Here is a 6,410-nt window from a genome sequence, read left to right as displayed (position 1 = left end):
CATTATCCCCCGGCTGTATGCTTTCTGAAAACCCTGGGTTACAGTTTAGATGTGAGATGGGCCCCCAAACCTCCTGTTGGGGACAATGCAAGAAAGTTCAAGGGTGAAAAGACCAGATTATGAGAGCCTCCACCTAATAAGTGGATTAATCCACTTGGATGGACTCACTGGGTGTAGACTAATAAGTGGATTAATCCACTTGGATGGACTCACTGGGTGTAGACTAATAAGTGGATTAATCCACTTGGATGGACTCACTGGGTGTAGACTAATAAGTGGATTAATCCACTTGGATGGACTCACTGGGTGTAGACTAATAAGTGGATTAATCCACTTGGATGGACTCACTGGGTGTAGACTAATAAGTGGATTAATCCACTTGGATGGACTCACTGGATGTAGACTCATAGTGGATTAATCCACTTGGATGGACTCACTGGGTGTAGACTAATAAGTGGATTAATCCACTTGGATGGACTCACTGGGTGTAGACTAATAAGTGGATTAATCCACTTGGATGGACTCACTGGGTGGTGACTGCAGCAGGTGGGTGTGGCTGGAGGAGGGGGTCCCTGGGCTGTGCCTTTGGGGTCTCTGTCCTGTCCCTGGTGAGCAGAGCTCTCTCTGCTCCCTGGTGCCCTGTCCTGAGCTGCTCTCCTCCTCCAGGCCCTGCCGCCATCTTGTTCTGCAAAACTTAAGTCTTTCCCCTTTTCCTTTTGATACCAGGGATTGAACCCCGGCCTGTTTCACCTCTGGGCCACATCTCCAGCCCTTTCTATTTTACTTAGAGACAGGGTCTCACTGAGATGCTGAGGCTGGCCTTGAATTTAGGATCCTCCTGCCTGAGCCCCAAGCCACTGGAATGAGAGGCACACGCCCCCATCCCAAGCTAGACGGAGGTTTTTGAGATGAAACTGGGCTCTGATTCTGCTGGAGGTGGGGTCTCTGCAGCCGGGAAGTGTTGGGGGGGCTCAGCGTCCGTTTCTTCTTACTGGATTCTTATGAATTTGCAGAAGGACTCCACAGACCAGGTGGTGTGCGTGCAAGAGGAGGATTTATCCAAGAAAGACACAGGAACAGAGCTCTTGAGTTTCAAGAGAGGACCCCATAGCGGGTTTCCCCCACCTGAGCACGCCAGGCTAGGGGTTGAGTCAGCCCTGGGGTCTCTGCTACTGGTCCAGATTTGGACTAATCGGCTGTGGCAGTGCATGAATGCTATCCATCAGCTCTGGAGTCCCGGTTTCCATTCAGGTCCGCCCCACTCCCATTTTCTCACTGCAGGTCAGGAAGCAGGCTTGGTGGCCTGGGAGCTGTGTCTCTAGGGTCACGGAACGGGTCAGCCATGTATGGATCCAGACCTCTGAAACCATGAGCCTGCAAATGAACTTTTCCTCTCCAATTGCTCTTATCAGCCAAAAAAGCTGAAAAAAATATCCAGCAACTCAGGAGGCTGAGGCAGGAGGATCCCAAGTTGGAGGCCAGCCTTCGCAACTTAGCAAAATAATAAAAAAATAAAAAAGGGGCTCCCGGGCATGTGGCACAGTGGTTAAACACCCCTGGATGCAATCCTTGGTATCAGAATGCAAAAACAATTGGGAAAAAAAAAAGGTTAGGTCACAGATATATTTTCAGTTCTCAAGACTGTGCAAGAGTTTACAAAGTACTGAAGGAATTTTTAAGTCAGTCAGTGAATTAACACATTCTTGCAAAGTTAGCGTCCATATTGGTCATCTGAGAATGTCATTGCTGTGCAGGGAAAGCCGCACTTCTTACATAATAATACATTTATGATGGCTTTATTTATTAATGTGACATTACCACGTCAGTGTACCTTGACTATCTATCTATTAGAAGAGAGATGACTTTAAATATCTAATAATAGAAAAGCAATCTGCACTAGATGTACATATTCAAATATGCATATGTTTGTGTTATACAGAAAAGCAATAGGCGATTTTTTGTATATATTCATATAAGCATACACATTTGTAATACGCATATATTTATAAATATTTATGTACATTATTTGTTTTTCCATTATTGGATAGATATCTACATTTATATTCTTGTTTTTGGTGAAGAAGGTTTTTATATTGTGTGAGCCAGCTTTCTGGCACTGTAATGAGTTACCCGAGACCATCAACTGATCAAGAAGAAAGGTTGACCAAGAATCACAATTGCTGAGGTTTCAGTCCCTTGGCCCCCATTGCTTTTGAGGCTGTGGGGAAGTAGCTCATCGTGGCTGGAAGTGTGTGGTGGGGCAGAACCACCAGGGCTGCTAACCAGGTGACCTACCTTGTGGCCCGGAAGCAGAAAAGAGGATCCTACAGACCTCTCCAAGGCCACACCCCCAAACACCTAAGCTCCTCCCACCAGGCCCCACCCCCAAAGAGCTCCCAGGTGGAAACCAACCCTTGAACCTAGGGGCCTCCTGAGGACATTTCAGGTCCAAACCACAGGGGAGCTACATGGGATCTCTGTAGAGGTCTCTCCCCTAAGATCCACAGAAGGTGACCAGCTTTCCAAGGAGGCTGACCCAGCAAGGATAGAGCCCTGGACACGAACCTTACAATATGGTGGACCCTGCGACCCAGGAGTCCCTCTTGCAAGAATTTGCAGGGAACCCCCCCCCACCACCACACACACATGATACCATTATATCAACTCATTTTTGCAGATTGGATGCTTCAATTCTCTGTTCTCAACAGAGGCAATTGTGTATTTCCCTTCTATAAATGAATTACTGCACTGTCAAAAAAATTAAGAAAATGTGACCTTTATTAAGACTTGCCACATCCTGTTAAGTATGCACTCAGCTAATTATCACCACCTGGCTGCGTGATTCACGTCACCCCCTTCATTACTTGCAGATGCAGGAAGGAAAAGAGCCGGAAATCATTTAAACGCACCTCCAAGGTTATCGGCAACTTGGACCCCAGCAATCCAGCTGAAGCACCTGTGTTCATTCCCCCAAATCGGATAATGTCTGCTTCAACAGCTTCTAAACCCACTTCATATGGTGTCCATCGGTCGTCAATTTCCCGTGACCCGACATGAAATTCATTATTCTCTCTCCCAACTGGAGATTGGCTGAAAAGGAAGAACTCTTTAGACCTTGAAAGTGAACTGGGCGATGTTTCAAAGTAGGTAGCAAGCCAGACCAGACGTGGTGTTACTCGCCTGTCTTCCCCGAGGCTTGGGAGGCTGAGGTAGGAGGATCTCAAGTTGGAGGCCAGCCTCCGCAATTGAGCAAGACCCTTTGCAACTTAGTGAGACCCTGTCTCAAAAATTTAAAATAAATAAATAAATAAGTTAATGAATCGATTTTAAAAAAAAGGGGCTGAGGATGTGGCTCAGTGGTTAAGCACCTGTGCGTTACCTTCTGACCACCAGGACAGCCGGGGACCCTGACCACCGACAGTTCAAGATGCCCAGTACAGAGGGTATTTCGAGGTTGCCCGGTAGCCCCCCGGCTGGCTGGACGCTTTTGCTGGGTGGCTTGCTGTGTGCCTGCTCTGTGCCCACCTGTCTGCCACCCCGGGCTCGGGGCTCTCTCTGTCACAGCTGGTTTGCACTGGGATTAAGCTGCTCTTGGCGTGAGGTTGTAGCCGGGTGGCTGTGTCTCTCTAGTGATGGAGGCAACTGCGCGCCTCTATTGGCTGGGGCGTTTGTAAATTTCATTCAGCCTGGTCCAATGGCTGGAGGAGAGGGCTGCAGACAGCGGGACCTCTCGGCTCAGTCTCTCTTTCTCTCTCTCGGAGCCGCTCCTCTCGCCCATCTCTGGCTCTCAGCACAGAGCCTGGATTCAGCCCCGGCTCTCGGCTGCCCGCCTGCTGCCTGGACTCAGATGCTGCTTTCTTCTCCCTGGTCACGGAGGAGGAGGAGGATGGACAACCCAAGCCACTGAGTCTCCTCCCAGGGTGCTGCCCGTGGCCCTCGAATTCCTTTGGATGAGCAGATGGAGTGGCTGCCCTGGCTGCCTACCGCCTCCTGAATCAGAAGCCTGGTTCCCTGGAAAAATCTGGATGTGCCAGGAGAACCCTTATCAGCCAATGCAGCTTCCCCAGCCCCAGGTAGGTACCATTCTAAGATGTCTCTCTCTGTGTCGAGATGTGCCTGGGAACATTTCAACTTGCGTCTCTTCTTCTCCTGCCACAGGAAGGTGGTGGTGGTGGTGGTGTGGGCAGACTCTCTGCGGACGTCTCGGCGGCGTCCTTTAACTGGGCATTTTCATTTATTTCCTTCCCTTCCCTGGATGGGGAGGAGAATGGGGACAGGAATGTGTCCCCATCTGTCGCTCCATTCCTTAGGTGTGGGTGGGTGTGTGTGGACATGTATGAACAGCTTCTCATGGGGAAGGAAGGCTGCAGGCATGCAGCGTCTCCATAGAAATATTTGCTTTTATGGGGGACTGGACAGAAAAAGAAGAAAATGTGTATTATGTGTTTTTTTTTTTTTTTTTTTTTTTGGACCAAGGTTGTTGGGATGCATTTTGCTGCAATCAGCTCTTGGAAGGGCTCTGCTTGGGGGTGTGTGTGGGGGGAAAGGTTGTGTGATGTGTTTACAAAGTGGCAAAAGCCTGACATACAAATAAACACACGCGTGTGGCGGAGAGGAGGGGGAAGTGTGCGTGTGTGTGTGTGTGTGTGTGTGTGTGTGTCTGCAGTACAGAAGCGAGGACCGGAGCCCAGCGCCAGTTCTCTGCAAGCCAGGACTGGAGGAGAAGGCTGAGGCTTGTCTTGCAAACTGTGAGCCACCACGGATGGGGCCTTTCTCTTTCTTGAAGAAAACTATCAGCTACCACCGCCTGGGGTGCCTTTGGCGCAGGGGTTCAGGGGCGGGGGTGGGGGAGGCTAACTAGACAGAAGAAGGAAAATCAGGCTTGGCTGGGTTTGCATGGAGCCATCTCCCCCCCCCCCCCTCCCCTGCTGGCCTCAGTTAAGATGACGGCTGGTGTGGTGCACGGAGTAGCGCACGTGATTGATCCGGACCTGGCTGGGCAGCCATCCCGGGGGCGCGCTGGAGACCGAGCCCAGGGTGGCTCAGCGCTGGTTTTTTTTTTTTTTTTTTCAAAACCGGGGAGCAGGATCAGGGACCTTTCTTTCCGTGGGTGTGGGTGCGCGCGCGCCAGGGGGTGGGGGGTTGGGGGGGAAGGAAGCAAGTCATGGGAGGGTGTCCAGGGGATTGGGGGCAGGTGGCTGGTGGGGTGGCTTCTTTGCGAGCCTCGGAATCTGGCCTGGACCCCCCCCCCCTTTTTTCTTTTCTTTTTTTTTTGGAGGGGGTAATGCAGCTACCGCGCCGAGCAGCCTCGCGGAGAGGCTCTGAAAGAGGAGAAAAGTTGGAAGCGGAGGGTGTCGGCGCCGGGGTCTCCAGGGAGCTGGGGCCACCGTCCGTGTGCACCCAGCAGCTCCGCCACCAGTTGGCAGGGCGCACGATCCGCCAGTCCCCCAGGCGGAGAAGGGGAGGGGGTCTCCAGAGGTGGAACCCCTCCTTGGCCTCGGACCACACGACCCACAACCCCCCGTCGCAACTGTCCCGTGCTTCCTGTCGCCCCCACCCCCGCCCCCACCTGGCCTCCCGGCCTCCCCCCCCAGCCTTCCCCCGCCGGCCTCCCCCCAGCCCCAATTCCCGCGCAGCTAGGCCCCCGCTGCTGGTGGCGAAGATCCTGGCGGACACGGGGTGGTGGCGGGGCGCGGGCTGAGGAGGGACCACCCGGAGAGGCGGGTCCCGCAGGCTCCCCCAGGCCGAGGCCGCGGCGCGCCGAGCCTGCGCCCGCACTCGCGGGGCCTGACCTGCGGAAGCGCGGGCGGGGGCTGGGGCGGGAGGCGGGGGAGGGAGGTGTCGCTCGGCTGCAGATGATGCGGGGGTGGGGGCCTCGCCGTGGGAAGAGAGGCCCAGGTCCCCGCCTGCGCGGCGCCCCCCACCCGGAGGCGGCTCCCCTCTCCAGCTGGACACCGGTCGCCTCCCCCCCTCCCGGGGCCACTCCAGCCTCCGAATCGCAGCCCCGCTCGGCTCCCTCCCCGCCCGCAGCCGGTCCCAGCTCGGTGGCCTCCGCGAGATCCGGTAGGCTCGGGTCCCCGGGCCCCCCACCCCGGCTTGGCGCACGCCCCCTCCCCGGCCCGGTCGGGCCGAGCGCCCCGCGCAGCCCTGGGCCCGGGCGCGCGATCCCGGCGCCAGACACTGCGCCCTTTCTTCCCGGCGCTGCGGGGGCGGCAGCTGGGGGACCCGCGGAACCCCCGGCCCCGAGGCCTGGCCGGGACCACCCTGGGGACCGAGGCCTCGTTTCCAAGGCGAGGGGCGCCCGAGGACGTCCTTGACTCCCCTCTTTCCCTTCCCCAAACGCGATTTTTTTTTTTTTTTTTAATTTTCTGGCTGCGGGTCTTTTCCTCCGGCCTCTTCCTGCGCCTGGC

The 6,410-nt window shown here is 54.7% G+C and overlaps 1 protein-coding gene across 1 annotated transcript in view; it reads left to right on the top strand.

Moving 5' to 3' along the window:
* Positions 1-5,760: 5,760 nt before the first annotated feature.
* The window catches only part of LOC308638972 (neuroligin-4, X-linked-like), a gene marked incomplete at its 3' end in the record, with an annotated part of 55,058 nt that continues 54,408 nt past the window's right edge, over positions 5,761-6,410 (top strand). Inside the window, exon 1 of the mRNA XM_081276900.1 lies at positions 5,761-6,063. The remainder of the gene's footprint in view (positions 6,064-6,410) is intronic.

The sequence above is a fragment of the Spermophilus citellus genome (genome assembly GCF_964194105.1).
Source record: "Spermophilus citellus genome assembly, chromosome: X".
NCBI classification, from domain to species: Eukaryota; Metazoa; Chordata; class Mammalia; order Rodentia; family Sciuridae; genus Spermophilus; species Spermophilus citellus.
The sequence above is the reverse complement of the archived record's forward strand: the minus strand, read 5'-3'. Positions and strand labels throughout refer to the sequence as shown.